Source organism: Petaurus breviceps, unplaced genomic scaffold (genome assembly GCF_028583685.1).
Source record: "Petaurus breviceps papuanus isolate PSGF00001 unplaced genomic scaffold, PetGlider_PUasm1.0 184, whole genome shotgun sequence".
In the NCBI taxonomy this organism is placed as follows: Eukaryota; Metazoa; Chordata; class Mammalia; order Diprotodontia; family Petauridae; genus Petaurus; species Petaurus breviceps.
The window spans coordinates 17,272,899-17,290,083 of record NW_027185793.1 but is presented as its reverse complement, the minus strand read 5'-3'; the positions used below and the strand labels follow the sequence as shown (position 1 = coordinate 17,290,083).

Here is a 17,185-nt window from a genome sequence, read left to right as displayed (position 1 = left end):
CTCCAAATTCCTCTCCAAAATGGTTGAATCAGTTCACAAATTCACCAATAATGCATTATTGTCCCAATTTTCCCACATTCTCTCCAACATATATAATTTTTCTTTTTTGTCATATTAGCCAATCTTATAGGTGTGAAGTGGTACAATTTGTATTAGGAAGTCTTTCAAATATAAAAGGAAGGAAATTTGAGTAACATAAGTCAATTCTGCACCCAGTAGAAACCACAAAAGGGAATAAATAATATATAATATAAAGATTTCTAGATACAACATAAAATAATATGTTGTGCAAATATGGATCTAATCATCAAGGAAAAATAGATAAAAGACAGGCATTTGAAGTAGTCTCTAAAGGCATATTCAACTCAAACATTTTTTGAGTTTTTGTCCAAAAGAGAATTTATTATATTTTCCCAAAACTTTCTCCCCTTCCAAACTTCCCCATTACTGCCAAGGGACCCACAATCCCCCAGTCTCTAGGCACTCAACCTAGGAGTTATCCTCAATTCCTCACTCTCTCTCCTAACATCCAATCCTTTGTTAAGACCTGTCAATTTCATAAATGCAACTTCTCTTATACATGCCCTCTTCTCTCCTCTAATATTTCCATCACTGGTGCAGGTCCTTATCTTCTCACATGTTGGTAATTACAATAACCTTTCTAGTTGATCTGTCTGTCACAAGTCTCTCCTAACTCTATTCCTTCCCCCCCCCCCACTTAGCCTCTGAAGTGATTTTTCCCAAAGTGTGGATCTATATCACTCTCATTCTCAATAAAATCCCATGGTTTTCTATCACCTCCAAGATTAATATAAAATCTCTTGTTGAAAGTCCTTCATAACCTTGCTCCCCTCAACACACATGTCTTCTCAGTCTTCTCACAGCTTAAATTAGACTCTACCCTTACTCTCAGCACCAGTACACTTGTGATCCAGTGACACTAGGTCTTCTCCTCATTCCTTAAACAACACATTCCCTCTCTCTGATTTGAATATTTCCCCTTGCTATCACCTGTACATGGAATGCTTTCCCTCTTTATTTCCACCTCTTGACTCCTTTGGCTTCCTTTAAGTCCTAGCTAAAATTCCACCTTTTATAGGAAGACTTTGCCAATATTTCTTAAGTCTAGTGCCTTCACTCCATTGATTATTTCCTATTTATCCTGTATCTAACTTCTTTGTACATAGTTGTTTACATCTTGTCTCCCTCTGTAGATTGCGAGCTTCTAAAGAGCAGGGACTATCTTTAGCCTTTCTTTGTATACTCAGAGCTTAGTATAGTGCCTGGTACATAGTAGGCATTTAATAAATGACTGAATGTGGAATTTTGTTTTCTTATGCAATTCATACCTCTTTTGTTTTATATATTCATAAATAGATATAGTTTCCCATATATGAATTATACAAATAGGAAATAGGAAACTATATCCTGCTAAAAGGCACCATCGAGAATGAAGCAATATCATTGCTTAACATTTATGCACCAATTGGTATAGCATCCAAATTCCTAGAGGAGAAGGTAAGGGAATTAGAGGAAGAAATAGATAGCAAAACTATACTAGTGGGGGACCTTCATCTCCCCCTCTCTCAACTTGATAAATCTACCCTCAAAATAAACAAGAAAGAAGTTAAGTAGATGAATAGAATTTTAGAGAGGGTAGGTATGATATATCTCTGGAGAAAACTGAATGGGGATAAAAAGGAATATACCTTCCTCTCAGGGGTACATGGCACATACACAAAAATCGACCATAAAATTCACTTCAGAAAGGCAGAAATATTAAATGCATCATTCTCAAATCATGATGCAATAAAAATCATATGCAGTAAAGGGCCATGGAAAGACAGACTAAAAACTAATTGGAAAGTAAGCAATTTAATCACAAAGAATGAGTGGGTCAAACAAGAACAGAGTTTGAATGCAGACTAAAGCAAATGACCTGTTCTCTTTCGTTTTCTTGTTTGGTTTTGTCTCCTCTTTCCAGTTGTTCATTCCATCCAATACAATCCTTCTTTCTCTGAATATAGACATCTCTCTCCATCATGAGCCTTTTGGAGTTGACTTATGGCCCTGCATTGCTGAGAAGAGTCCAGTCTATCAAAGTTGGTCATCACACATAAGTTGTGGCTGTAATTGTGTACAAATTTCTCCTGGTTCACTCAGCATCAGTTTGTATAAGCTTCTCCAGGTAAATATGAAGTCCATCTGCTCCTTGTTTCTTATGGCATAATAGTATTCCATTACATTCATATACCATAACTTTTTTAGCCATTCCCCAAGTGATGGGCATCCCCTTAATTTACAATTCTTTGCCACAACAAAAAGAGTTGCTATAAAGATTTTTGTACATATGGGTCTTCCTCCCACTTCTATGATCTCTTTGGGATACAACCCTAGAAATGGTATTGCTAGGTCAAAGGACATGAAATTACTTACAGCCCTTTGGGCATAGTTCCAGGTTGCTCTCCAGAATGGCTGAATCAGTTCACAACTCCACCAGCATTGTATTAATGTTCCAATTTTTCCACATCCTCTCCAGCATTTAATATATTCCTGTTTTGTCATCTTAGCCAATCTGACTGGTGAGATGTGGTACCTCAGAGTTGTTTTGATTTGCATTTCTCTAATCAATAGTGATTTAGAGCATTCTTTCATATGCTTATAGATATCTTTAATTTCTTCGTCTAAGAACTGCCTGGTCATATCCTTTGACCATTTATCAATTGGGGAATGACTTAGATTCTTATAGATTTGACTCAATTCTCTGTATAGACAATTTAGAATGTAGAGAGAGAATAGAGAATTAGAAAAAGAAATAGAGAATTTAGAAATGAGGCCTTTATCAGAGACATTGGTTGTAAGAATTCTTTCCCAATCTCCCACTTCCTTCTTAATCTTGGTTATATTGGCTTTGTTTGTACAGAAGCTTTTCAATTTCACGTAATCAAAGTTATCCATTTTGCATTTTATAATGCTCTCTAATTCTTCTTTGGTCATGAACTCTTCCCCTCTCCATAAATCTGAGAGGTAAACTATTCCTTGCTTTCCCAGATTGCTTAAAGTATCATCCTTTATACCTAGATCATGCACCCATTTAAACTTAATTTTGGCATATGGTGTTAGGTAGTGGCCTGTGCCCAGTTTCTGCCATACTATATTCCAGTTTTCCCAGCAGATTTGTCAAATAGTGAGTTCTTTTCCCAAAAAACCGGGGTATTTGGGTTTATCAAACAGTAGATGATTATAGTCATTGACTGCTTAGTCTTGTGTACCAAATCTATTCCATTGATCCACTGCTCTATTCCTCAGCCAGTACCAAGTAGTTTTGATGACTGCTGCTTTATAATACAGATTAAAATCTAGTATGGCTAGACCACCTTCCCTAGCATTTCTTTTCAGTAATTCCTTTGATATTCTGGACCTTTTGTTCTTCCAAATGAATTCTGTTACTATTTTTCTAGTTCTATAAAGTAATTTTTTGGTAAATTGATTGGTATGGCACTAAATATGTACTTTAATTTAGGTAAAATTGTCATTTTGTTATATTAGCCCAACCCAGCCATGAGCAACTGATGTTTTTCCAATTAGTTAGATTTGACTTTGTGTAAAAAGTGTTTTGTAGTTGTGTTCATATAGGTCCTGGGTTTGTTTTGGCAGGTAGATTCCCAAATATTTATAATGTCTACAGTAACTTTAAATAGGATTTCTTTTTTCTATCTCTTGCTGTTGGATTTCATTAGAAATATACAGGAATGCTGAGGATTTATGTGGGTTTATTTTATATCCTGCTACTTTGCCAAATTTATTGTCTCAAGTAGTTTTTTACTTGATTCTTTAGGATTCTCTAAGTATATCATCATATCATCTGAGAAGAATGATAGCTTGGTCTCTTCTTTGCCTAATTTGATTCTTTTGATTTCTTTTTCTTCTCTAATTGCTGCAGCTGACATTTCTAGTAGCAGATTGAATAACAGGGGTGATAGTGGACACCCTTGTTTCACCCCTGATCTTATTGGAAATGTTTCTAGCTTATCCCCAATACATAATGCTGATGGCTTTAAATAGATGCTTCTTATTATTTTAAGGAAAGCTCCATCAATTCCTATACTTTCTAGTGTTTTTAATAGGAATGGATGTTGTACTTTGTCAAAAGCCTTTTCTGCATCTATTGAGATAATCATGTGGTTTCTGCTAGTTTTATTGTTGATATGATCAATTATATTGATGGTTTTCCTAATATTAAACAATTCTTGCATTCCTGGAATAAGTCCTACCAGATCAAAGTGTATTATTCTTGTGATAAGTTGCTATAGTCTTTTTGCTAATATTTTATTTAAAAGTTTGGCATCTATATTCATGAGGGAAATTGGTCTATAATTTTCTTTTTCCATTTTACCTCTTCCTGATTTAGGTATCAGTACCATGTTTGTGTCATAAAAATAATTTGGTAGGACTTCTTTTTCACTAATTTTCCCAAATAGTTTGTAGAGTATTGGAATCTGTTGTTGTTTAAATGTTTGATAGAATTCCCTAGTAAATCCATCTGGCCCTGGAGATTTTTTTCCTGTGGAGTTCACTGATGGCTTGTTCAATTTCTTTTTCTGAGATAAGGTTATTGAAGTAATTTACTTCCTCTTCAATTAATCTAGGCAACTTGTGTTTTTGTAAATATTCTTCCATTTCCCTAAGATTGTCAAATTTATGTGCTTATAATTTGGCAAAATAATTCCTAATTATTGTTTTAATTTCCTCTTCTTTGGAGGTAGATTCACCCTTTTCAATTTTGATACTCATAACTTGGTTTTCTTTCTTTTTTTTATCATATTGACTAAGGGTCTATCAATTTTATTGTTTTTTTTCATAAAACCAACTCTTAGTTTTATTTATTAATTCAATAGTTTTCTTAATTTCAATTTTATTAATCTCTCCTTTTGTTTTCATTATTTCTAATTTAGTATTTAATTGCAGATTTTCAATTTGTTCTTATTCTAGCTTTTTCAATTGCATGCGCAATTCATTGACTCCCTTTTCTCTAATTAATTTCTGTATGCACTCAGGGATATAAAACTTCCAAAAAGAACCACCTTTGCTTCATCCCACAAATTTTGGTAAGTTGTCATTGTCTTGAATGAATTACTGATTGTTTCTATAATTTCTTGTTTGAATGAAGTTACTGATTGCTTCTATAATTTCTTGTTTGACCCACTCATTCTTTAGGATTAAATTGTTTAGTTTCCAGCTAGTTTTTAGTCTGTCTTTCCATGGCCCTTTATTGTATATGATTTTTATTGCATCGTGATCTGAGAATGATGCATTTAATATTTCTGCCTTTCTGAACTGAATTGTGAGGTTTTTATGTCCTAGCACATGGTCGATTTTTGTGTATGGGCCATGTACCCCTGAATAGAAGGTATATTTCTTTTTTATTCCCATTCAGTTTTCTCCAGAGATCTGTCATACCTACCCTCTCTAAAATTCTATTCATCTACTTAACTTCTTTCTTGTTTATTTTGAGGGAAGATTTATCAAGTTGAGAGAGGGAGAGATGAAGGTCCCCCACTAATATAGTTTTACTATCTATTTCTTCCTCTAATTCCCTTACCTTCTCCTCTAGGAATTAGGATGCTATACCACTTGGTGCATATATGTTAAGCAATGATATTTCTTTATTCTCACTGGTGCCTTTTAGCAGTATATAGTTTCCTTCCTTATGTCTTTTAATTAGTTCAATTTTTCCTTTTGCTTTATCTGAGATAAGGATTGCTACACCTGCTTTTTTTACTTTAGCTGAGGCATGATATATTTTACTCCAGCCTTTTACCTTTACCCTGTGTGCATCCCCATTTCAGATGTGTTTCTTGTAAACAGCATATTGTAGGATTATGGTTTTTAATCCATTCTGCTATCTGTCTCCATTTTATGGGAGAGTTCATCCCATTCACGTAAACAGTTATGATTATTATCTGTCTATTTCCCTCTATCCTATTCCCTCCCCTGTTTATGCTTTTATTTTTCTTCCCTTCCTTAAGAATTTTCCTTTTGACCTCTGCCTCTCTCAGTATTCCCTTCTTATCAGCCCCCTCCCTTTTCTTCCCCTTTCCCCTTACTTCTTCCCTTCCTTCTATCCACCCTTCTCTTTCTTAGTCCTCCCCCCCTCCTACTGCCTATAGGATATGATAGATTTTTATACTTAGTGTAGTATGTTATTTCTTTTTCGAACCAAGATTGACAAGAACAGATCTCATGCAAAGCTCCTCTCCCTCCCCTCTTTCTGTCATTTATATGTTTTGTGTCTTTTCTAGATAGAGTCTTATACTTAACTGGTTATGTTATTCCCTCCTTGCCCAGAACCAAAGAGGGAAAAGCTCATACAATGCTCATCTCCCCTTCTTTCCCTCTACTATATTGTTTTTATGTCTCTTTGTATGGCATAATTTACCCTTTTCTGCTTCATTCTTTCCTCTTCTTCCATTAGGCCTTTTTTAAAAAATCGTCATTTTGTGTAATTTATACCCATACCCTCTCTTTGTCTATAAACAGTTTTCTCTTATTAAATAATAGTGTGTGTGTGTGTGTGTGTGTGTGTGTGCATTTTCCTTGTTTACCTTTCTATGTCTCTCTTGTATCTTGTAATTGGAGGATGAATTTTCCATTGAGCTCTGGCTTTTAAATCAGGAAGGTCTGGAAATCTGTTATATCATTGAAGGACCATCTCCTTGCCTGGAAGAATATGTTCAATTTTGCTAGGTAGGTGTTCCTTGGATGTAACCAGTACTCTTTTGCCTTGTGAAAAATTATATTCCACTTCCTCTGATCTTTCAGTGTAGAGGCTGCCAGATCCTGTGTGATCCTCACTGTGATTCTGCGATATTTGAAGAATTTCTTTCTGGCTGCTTGTAGTATTTTCTCCTTTACCTGGTAGTTCTGTAGTTTGGCCACAACATTTCGCAGACTTTTCAATTTGGGATCTCTTTTAGGAGGTGTCCGGTGGATTTTCTTGATTTCTATTTTACCCTCTGGTTCTAGTATCTCAGGGCAATTTTCCTCAATGAGCTCTTGGAAGATGTTGTCCAGGCTCATTTTTTCATCACGATTTTCCAGTAGGCCTATGATTCTCAGATTATCTCTCCTGGATCTGTTTTCCAGGTCAGTTATTTTTCCATTGAGATATTTTACCTCTTTTTCTAATTTTTCAATCTTGATGTTTTGTTTGACTGATTCTTGGTTCTTCATAGAGTTATTTGCTTCAATTTGGTTGATTCTAGTTTTTAGTGAATTATTTCCCTTGGTTAGCTTTTGGAGCTCCTTTTCCATATCACACATTTTTCTTTTTAAGGAGCTGTTTTCTTCATTGTAATTTTTTTCTAATTTTGCAATTTTGATTTTAAAAGAAATTATTCATTTTGTCTTCTACCTCTCTAATTTGGTTTTCCAAGTTCTTTTTGAGCTCATCTAAGAATGCTTTTTGTGCTTGAAACCAGTGCTCTGTTGAGGCTTCAGTGGTGGGTGTGGAGTCAACACTGTCTCCCTCTGAATTTGGTTCCTCCCTCTCATGATAGTAGGACTCCAGAGTCTGTCTTGCAGTCTCCTTTTTACCCAGTTTTAGGCATGGTGCTAGCCACCTCCTTCCTCTAGGTTTCCCAAGCCTTTTCTGTTTAAAGTTTTCCCTGGGGCAAAAGTTACTATGTTTTCAGGGTCAGAGGGGGGGGGGAATTGAATCAGCTGGGATTCACTCTGCCATCCTGGTCCTTGGAAGTTCAGATAGGGGCTTTTTAAATTTCTAGGCTGTGGACTGGTAGTACTAGGAGTAGCTGCTGTCCCTGCCAGGGGCCCTGCATTTGACTCTTACCCTTCTCTGTCCAATCCCAGACCTATGGTGATAGGCCTGGCAGTGGCCCTTGTGGTAGGTGGGTCAACTTGCTACCACGTTGATCAGGCCTCGTCCGGTCCTCTTCGAGCCCCAGCTACCAGGCCTGTATGCCATCTGGGGTCATCTTCCAGACCTCTGCCAAAAAAAATTTTTTTTTTAAAGAATCCGCTGATCTGCTCATGAAATAGGTCACAAAATAAAAACTTCAAGGAACATTATAGCCAAATTTCAGAACCATCTGGTCAAAGGAAAAGAGATCCTAAGTAGCCAGAAAGAAACAATTATATCAGGGAGCTACAATCAGGATTACATAGTACTTAGTGAAGTGCCCACCAGAAATTATACACTAGAACCCCCTTAAACCTGCTAGAGGGGACCCCTACTGGTTTCCTTGGAAACCACCTAATAGGCTCCAATAGTAAAGAAATGTTCCACCTGTGATGCTAAAACATGCCACAGATTCCCACGGATTCAGGTCTGTTTATGTTTGTATCCAAGGCTTTGCTAAGGAACTATGGCTTTGCTTCACTTCAGTAGAAATAATACTAAGGCTTTGTTTCAATAGGAATAATACTGAGAATGTTTTGATTCAATAAGAATAATACTGAGAAAGCTTCGCTTCAATGGAAACAATGCTAACCCCTTAGAAACATATTCTGTTGCCAGCAATCACATTGTCTATAAAATTATGTCTAAGAGAAAGCTCGATGCTGTCTTTCGGTCTGAGAGGCAGTCCTGGCCAGTTAATAAACACTCCTATCAAATTATAATTGGCATAGCTGTCCCGTTATATCTTGGTGTCCATTACACTTAGCAGGTACAACATAAAGGATCATAGGTCATGGAACATGATATTCTGGAAGGCAAATGAGCTTGGACTACAACCAAGAATCACCTACCTGGAGCAATTAAGCATAATATTTCAATGGCCATAAAAAGGTCATTCTATGAAATAGAAAGATGTTAAGCTTCCGTAAGGAGAAGACCAGAACTTAACAAAGAATTTGATCTCTGATATAAAGACCTAAGAGAAGGGAAAGAGGGAAACAAAAAACATAAAATTAGAGTTGAAATGCTTACATCCCTACATGGGAAGATGATGTTTGCAATTCTTGAAAATTGTACCAATAATAGTACAGCTAGAAGGAATATACATAGAATACAAATAGGGTAGGAGTACAAGGTGAATTTGAGGAAATGACTAATAAGTAACTAAGGGATGAAAAAGAGGAGTGTACTCAGTGCAGGAGGGAAGAGACAGAATGGGGTAAATTATTTCACATGAAGAGATGCAAAAAACCTATTTCACTAGAGTGGAAGATGGAAAGGTGGGCAATGGGCATTGCTTGGACCTTGATCTCCTCAGGATAGCCTCAAAGAAGGAATAATATACAAAATCAGTTGAATATAGAAATCTATCTTACCCCACAGAGAAGAAGGAGGGGAGAAGATTAAATAAAAAGGTGGGAGGGACTAACAGAAGGGAGGACAGATCAGAAGAGGTGGCAGGCAAAAGCAAAACAATGGTGAAGAGGGAAAGGGTGAAAGGAGAGGGAGGATGAGTAGGAGAAAAAATAGGGTGGAGTGAAACACACAGTTAGTAATCATAACTGTCAATATAAATAGGATGAACTTTCCCATAAAACAGAAACGGATGGCAGTTGGATCAAAACCAGAATTCTACAATATGTTGTTTACAAGAAACACACTTGAAGCAGAGAGACACACACAGAGTAAAAGTACAGGGCTGGAGTAGAATCTATTATGATTTACCTCAAGTAAAAAAAAGGGGGGGGGTTAAACAGTCCTGATCTCAGTCAAAGCAAAAGCAAAATAGAGACCCAATTAAAAGAGATAAGAAAGGAAACTACACCTTGCTAAATGGTAGCAAAGACAAGGAAGTAATATCAGTATTAAAAATATATGCACCATATGGTATAGCATCCAAATTTTTAAAGGAAAAGTTAGGTTCATGACCAAAGAAGAGATAGAGAGCATTATGAAACATAAAATAGGTCATTTTGATTACAATAATTTTAAAAACTTTTGCACAAACAAAACCAATGCCACCAAGATGAGAAGGAAAGCAGAAAGCTGGGAGAAAAGTCTTTACAACAGGCGTTTATTATACATGGCTCATTTCTCAAATATATAGAGAAATGAGTTAAATTTAGAAGAATACTAGTCATTCGCAATTGCTAAACGGTCAAAGGAAATGAACAGGTAGTTTTCATATGAAGAAATCAAAGCCATCTATAGATATATGAAGAAGTGCTCTAAATCACATTTGATGAAAAAAAATGAAAATTAAAACAACTCTGAGGTACCACCTCATACCTATCAGATTGGCTAATATGACAAAAAAGGAAAATGAGAAATGTTGCAGAGGATATGGGAAAATTGGTTCACTAATGTACTAGTGATGGAGTTGTGACCTGATCCAACCATTCTGGAGAACAATTTGGAACTATGCCCAGAAGGCAACCAAATTGTATACCCTTTGATCTAGTAATACTACTACTAGGTCTGTATCCCAAAGAGATCATAAAAATGGGAAAAGAACCTACATGTGCTGAAGTGGACATCTGATCAGAAACAGGACAGCAAAGCCAATTACAATTTAATGGGAGTGTTTATTTAGCCAGCAACTGCCTCCCTAATAAGGAAGGCAGCATTGAGCCTTCTGCAAGATACATTTTTATAGAACTAGATGTTACTAACAACAAAGTGTGGTTCCAAGGGGGTGTAATGTTGTTTCTAGTGAAGCCTTGATTACCTAGCAGAAACAAGAACAGACTTGCATCTGGGGCATATTTCTAAAAAGAACAGACTTGTATCTGGGGTATGTTTCTGGCAACATAGGTGAAAAGTTCCCTCACTATTATGGCCTATTAGGTGGTTTCCAGGGACCCTGGTAGGGGCCCTTTCTGGCAGGTTTAGGGGACTTTTGTACATAATTTCTAGTGGGCACTTCAGTGCAAAAATATTTATAGCAGCCCTTGTCATAGTAGCACAATATTGGAAATTTAGGGGATGTCCAGAAATTGGGGAATGACTGAACAAGTTATAGTATATGAATGGAATGGAATGCTATTGGGCAATAAGAAATGAAGAACAGGCAGCTTTCAGAAAAACCTGGAAGGACTTGTACAAACTGATGCAAAATGAAATGAGCAGAACAGGAAAACATTATACGCAGTATCAGTAACGTTTGTGATGATCAAGTATGAAGGACTCAGCTCTTCTCAGCAACACAATGATCCAAGACAAGTACAAGGGACTCATGAAGGAAAATGCTATCCATATATAGATAATGAAATGATAGACTCTGAACAAAGATCAAAATAAACTTTTCTCACTTATATTGTTCTTTTTCATGTTTTTTTCCTTTTGATTTGTTTCTTCTTTCATAACCATGACTAACATGGAAATATGTTCCACATGATAGTACATGTGTAACCTTCAGGGGTGGGCAACCTGTGACCTCGAGGCCACATATGGCCCTCTAGGGCCTCAAGTGTGGCCCTTTAACTGAATCCAAATTTCACAGAACAAATCACCTTAATAAAAGGATAGGATAATAAAAGGATTTGTTCTGTAACACTTGGACTCAATCTAAAGGCCATATCCAAGGACCTAGAAGGCCACATGTGGCCTCGAGGATGTATGTTCCCTACTCTGACCTATATCAAATTGCCTACCACATGTAGTGCCAATGCAATATTTATAGCACCCACGACCATGATAAAGACCATGACTATAAGTATCATGTAATGTTTGATCACAAAATATGTTAAACTTTTCAGATAGAAGATAGAACTGAAAACTGTTATTTAGACACCAGAAAACTGAATCCCAAAACCAGTAAGCCAATTCCATCATAGTACCTAAGATATTCAGAGGCCATAATAACACTGAGAGCCATGCCATCCTTTAGCCTTCACACAAACCAATACAAGATCAATATTTACTCACAAGCTTATCTGACTCCTTGACTGAGTATTCTCTCTCTCCCACCCCTCTTGCCACCTTCCTGTGGGCTCTACTTCCCTTCAGTAAAATTCCTCCCACCATAGGCTCCATGTGACTACATTCAGCCTATTTAGGGGCAGAGTATACTTTCAAAGTAGGGGAGGTCTTCAAATTACCCCCCAGGTCTATTAAGGGGCAGGAAAGATCTTCAAATTCCCATTCCCATTACAGAGGGGAGGGGAGGGAAGGAGGAAGAAAAATTCGGAATTCAAAATCTTGTAAAAATGAATGTTAAAGGACAGTCTAGGGGGCGGAGCCAAGATGGCAGAGTAGAAGCACGACCCTCCCGCGGCTCCGGCTTCCACCCTCCCCAATCCATGTAAAAAGGGGACTCTAAACAAACTTTGGAGCTGCAGAACCCACAAAATGACACAGAGAAGCTAACCTCCTGCTGAGGACAGCCCGGCAGGCCGGCAGGAATCGGCCAGCTCAACGCTCTGGGAGCCGAGCCCAGCACCACGCAGAGGCTTTAGCCCCAGGGCGGGCCTGACCAGCCGCCTGCCAGAGGGACTCCAGATCAGCAGCAGCTGTGGCCATTTCCAGATTTATCAACACGTAGATGCGAAGGACAAGGTGAGAGGCCAGTGCAGTCTGGACTTTGGGACCCAGGAGGTGGGAGTGCGTGGCTTTTACCCCCGGGGCGAGAAACCGCTGAGACGCCAGCACAGCCTGCCAGCGCCACGTGGCGGCTTCAGCTCCTGGCCTGCAGAGTGTAGGGGAACTAAGCACCAGTCTGAGGGGTCATCGCTCTTGCTTTAACCTGCTTGGATCTGGATTGCAGTCTAGGGTGGAGGTCCTGGGGTGTGCATCCAGCTTGCCAGAGCGTGTGGAGGCCTCAGACAGGGCACCCATCTAATACCTCTGGCAGCTGAGAAAATCTCAGCGTTTGGGACGAAAACTCCCCTGTCTGGTGGCAGAGTCCTACTGTGGCAAAAAGCCCAAAAGTCAAATAATTGAGTGGCAAAATGAGCAGGCAGAGGAAGCAAAGCAGACAGAAGATTCCAACATTACACTCCTATTTTGGGGATAAGAAGGAGCAAGGCATGGAACAGGAGGAAAACAGTGAAGTCAGAACTCCTGCACCAAAAGCTTCAAAGGAAAATACAAGCTGGTTACAGGCCATAGAGGACCTTAAGAAGCAGATAAGAGAAGTGGAGGAAAAATTGGGAAGAGAAATGAGAACAATGCAAGAAAATTATGAAATGAGAGTCAACAGCCTGACTGAAGAAAATAATACCTTAAAAAACAGACTGACTCAAATGGCAAAGGAGGCTCAAAAAGGCAATGAGGAGAAGAATGCCTTAAAAAGTCGAATTTGCCAGATGGAAAAAGAATCTCAAAAGCTCACTGAGGAGAATCATTGCTTCAGAATTAGATTGGAGCAAATGGAAGCTAATGACTTTATGAGAAATCAAGATGCTGTTAAACAGATCCAAACAAATGAAAGAATAGAAGGCAATGTGAAATATCTCATGGGAAAAACCACTGACCTGGAAAATAGATCCAGGAGAGATAATTTAAAAAGTATTGGACTGCCTGAGAGCCATGACCAAAGTAAGAACCTGGAAAGCATCCTCCAGGAAGTTCTCAAAGAAAACTGCCCTGATGTTTTAGAACCAGAGGGCAAAATAGAGGTTGAAAGAATCCACCCATCACCTCCTGAAAGAGATCCCAAAAAGAAAACTCCTAGGAATATTATAGCCAGGTTCCGGAATTCCCAGATTAAGGAGAGAATATTACAAGCAGCCAGGAAGAAACAATTTGAATATTGTGGAAACACAATCAGGATAACCCAAGATCTGGCAGCTTCTACACTGAGGGATCGAAGGCCTGGAATGTGATATTCCAGAGGTCAAGGGAGCTGGGATTAAAACCAAGAGTCACCTACCCAGCAAAACTGAGTATCATGTTTCAGGGGAAAATATGGTCATTCAGTGGAATACAGGACTTTCAAGCATTCTTGCTGAAAAAACCAGAGTTGAATAGAAAATTTGACATTCAGATACAAGAAGCAAGAGAAGCATGAGAAGGTAAACAGGGAAAAGAAATCATAAGGAACTTATCAAAGTTGAACAATTTTTTTTTAAAGCAATTGGGGTTGAGTGGCTTGCTCAGGGTTGCATGGCCAGTTGTTGTTTCTGGGTGTGGTGCTGAGTGTCTGGGCCCGGATTTGATCTGGGTCGTCCCGGCACTGGGGCCGCTGCTCTTGCTCGCTGAGCCACCTGGCCATAGTTGAACTATTAACATTCCTACATGGAAAAACAATAATTGTAACTTATGAAACTTTTCTCAGTAGTTGAAGGGATTAGAAATATATATATGTCTTTATATGAGGGTATGTGGGCATATGAATACATATGTGAATGTGTGTATATACGTTTACAGGTATACATAGATAGAGGGCACGGGACCAATTTAACAGGAAGGGATGATACTTAAAAGGTGCAATTAAGAGGTGAGAGGAATATAATGAGAGGAGATGGGGAGAGACAGAGTGGGGCAAACTATCTCATACAGAAGAGGCAAGGGAAAATGGTTACAATGGAGGGGAAGAATAGAAAGGCAAAAGGGAATGGGTCAACCTTATTCCTATTGAATCTGGCTTGAGGAGGGAGGGAAATACACACTAAATAGGGGATCTCACCCTCCAGGAGAATAGGGGGGGAAGGGGATGTGAGGGGGGATGATGGAAGGGAGGGCAGGCTGGGGGGGAGGGAAGTTGGAAGCACCCACTTGTGAAAAGGGACAGGATCAAAGTAGAGAATAGAACAAGTGGGAGGTGGGATAGGAGGGAGGGAAATTTTGTCAGTCTTTTACAATACATCTACTATGTTATTGTTTTGCATTAGCCGCACATGTACAACCTATACTGAACTGCGTGTCTCCCCAGTGGGGGTGGGTGGCAGGGGGGAAAGGGAATGAATCTGGAATTGAAAGTTTTAAAAATCAAATATTCAAATATATATATATATATATATATATGTGTGTGTGTATATATATACTATTATTAATACCATCTTACATGTTATTAAGGAAAAAAAAGATATACAGGCACTGAGGCATAGAGATCGACTGGAAAAGTTGAAACGGGTATGGGAGAAAATATGGGAGAGAGCAGATTGGAGGTGGGGATATCATGTGGGACTGCTGTTTTGGGGGGGTGGGTGGGGGAAAAATGGGGAGAAAATTTGTAACTCAAAATCTGGCAGAAACGAATTATGTAAATCAGAAGTTAATAAAGCATTAAAAAAAATAAAGTTAAAAAAAGAAGAAAAAAATGAATGTTAAAAATTATCTTGACATGTAGCACATAGTTTTAAAAATTGCTCCTTTATATTAGTTTGAGTTTTGAAAGTGCTATTTCTCTTTTCTTTCTACATTGATATTCTAAATCTTTTGTGGCATTAAATATCTTTCCTATTTTTATTATTATAGTATTAAATCTATAAATTAGTATTCATAGTATTGTCACTTTTATTCTATTGGTACGGTCCAGCCAAGAACACTGAATATTTGCCCAGCTATTTAAGTTTTTTATCTCTTTAAGAAGCATTTTGCAATTAAATCTATTGACTCTCCAATATTTTATTCACCTTAAATTTAAAATGTCTTTTTCCTTTTTTCTTGTTACATCTTTTGATTTTTGTCTTTATACCACCACCACTACTATTTTCATAGCCAACATGTAGGAAGCACTTTATGATTTGCAAAGCACTTTACAAATATTTCATTTGATCCTCAAACAACCCCAAGAGGCAGGTGTGATTATTATCACCATTTTACAGGTGAGGAAACCGAGGAAGACAGAGGTTAAGTGATTTGTCCAGGATAACATAGTACCTGTATTATCAAGCACCCTAGCATACCCAGGGTGGCCTGCTAGCACAGTTTCTTTGATCTGATTTTTAAAGGGAAGACTGCTAAAAAGGGGGGGGGGGGGGGGAGGTTAACAATCCTATCTTAATTACAGAGAAAGAAGTGAATATAGAAAATACAAGCAGAGAAGTTAGCACAAAGACCAAAAGACAGGGTTCCAGCTGTCTGAACATAGCAATATTGCTATACACTTTACATACATCACTGTATCAAGGGAGCACAGACTTCTAAGCAGTCAGGGGGCTCTGAACATACAGCTACTCAGAGTCTCAACCAGAAAATCAAAGATATAACAAAGAATCAGCCCCTTGTTGGCTCAGAGTCAGAAGACATGAAACCTACTTGATTCAGCACAGTTGTGAATTGTCAGGGTTCAAAGGGGATCAGTCCTTCAGATGTTTACAATTTAGCCTGAGCCTGGGAAACTGAGCTCCTACAACAAGAAGAGAAGGAAAAAAAATCAACAACAAAAATCCCCCCCTTCTTGTGCTTACACTCCACCCCTACAGGATCCTGGCTTTTATAATTTAACACTTAGCCCTTTCAATCTGCACAGGTCAACAAAAGATTGTTATAGCCATGGATCCTGGAACAAATAGAGGTATTAACATCTCTTAAGAAATGCATATCAGATCAACATAATTCCTATAAAATAAACACATCATGAGCTTCACATTTACAAAACACATAGCAACAAAACAACTCATTACCAGGCTGACCACATGGTGTTAAACAAACACAAAAGTATATACATTCTTTGGGGGTCAAAATCTTTGGGGAGTGAGAAACCAGCTCCTCCTCCCTCAATCCAAAACAAAAATGTCCAAGTAAAAGTTCTCTTGGAGGGTGTGTTCTTCTCCCCACACTGTTGTTGCAGGCTTCCTCCTGGCATTCTCAGGTGCATGCATGCTCTAATGAGCCAAGTCCCAATCTTAACATTGCTCCAGTTCCCACTTCCAAGTGGGAGTGTCTAGGTGACAAAGCTAACATGGCAGTTCCCTAGGGTTTATGACACTTCCCTCCCCCATGCACACCATAGACAACTCCACCCCCTGGTCCCAAACCATCCCAAGGGAATGTAACAGGAAAGCACCTTCAGTGCTCCTGCCTTGCCATAAAGTTTTCATTTTGTCCCAGGGCTGATCTCCAAGCTCCAGGCTTCTTCCTCTTGCAGGTCCAGGGGCCAACCCCTCCTGGCTTCTACCTGAGTTCCAATGCAGGCAGCTCTCCACTCCTGTCCTCACCTCACCAGAGTCCAAATGCAGGCATTTCTTCTCTCCTACTCCATGGCTCCATTCCAAACTTTCTCTGCTCCATTCCACTTCCACTGTTTTTTCCACTTCTGAACACTGCTCTGATGGGGTGCTTGGGATCTATGTTTGTAAAATCAATTTGTAATATCAGTAG

At 38.5% G+C, this 17,185-nt stretch overlaps 1 long non-coding RNA gene across 1 annotated transcript; it reads right to left on the bottom strand.

Annotated features, from left to right (window-relative positions):
- Positions 1-13,790: 13,790 nt before the first annotated feature.
- On the bottom strand, positions 13,791-16,751 carry LOC138161360 (uncharacterized). Its single transcript, XR_011168337.1, has 3 exons — positions 16,489-16,751; positions 16,121-16,211; positions 13,791-14,151 (listed from the first exon to the last, which is right to left on the bottom strand). It is a non-coding gene; the product is annotated as an uncharacterized lncRNA (long non-coding RNA).
- Between the last annotated feature and the right edge of the window lie 434 nt (positions 16,752-17,185).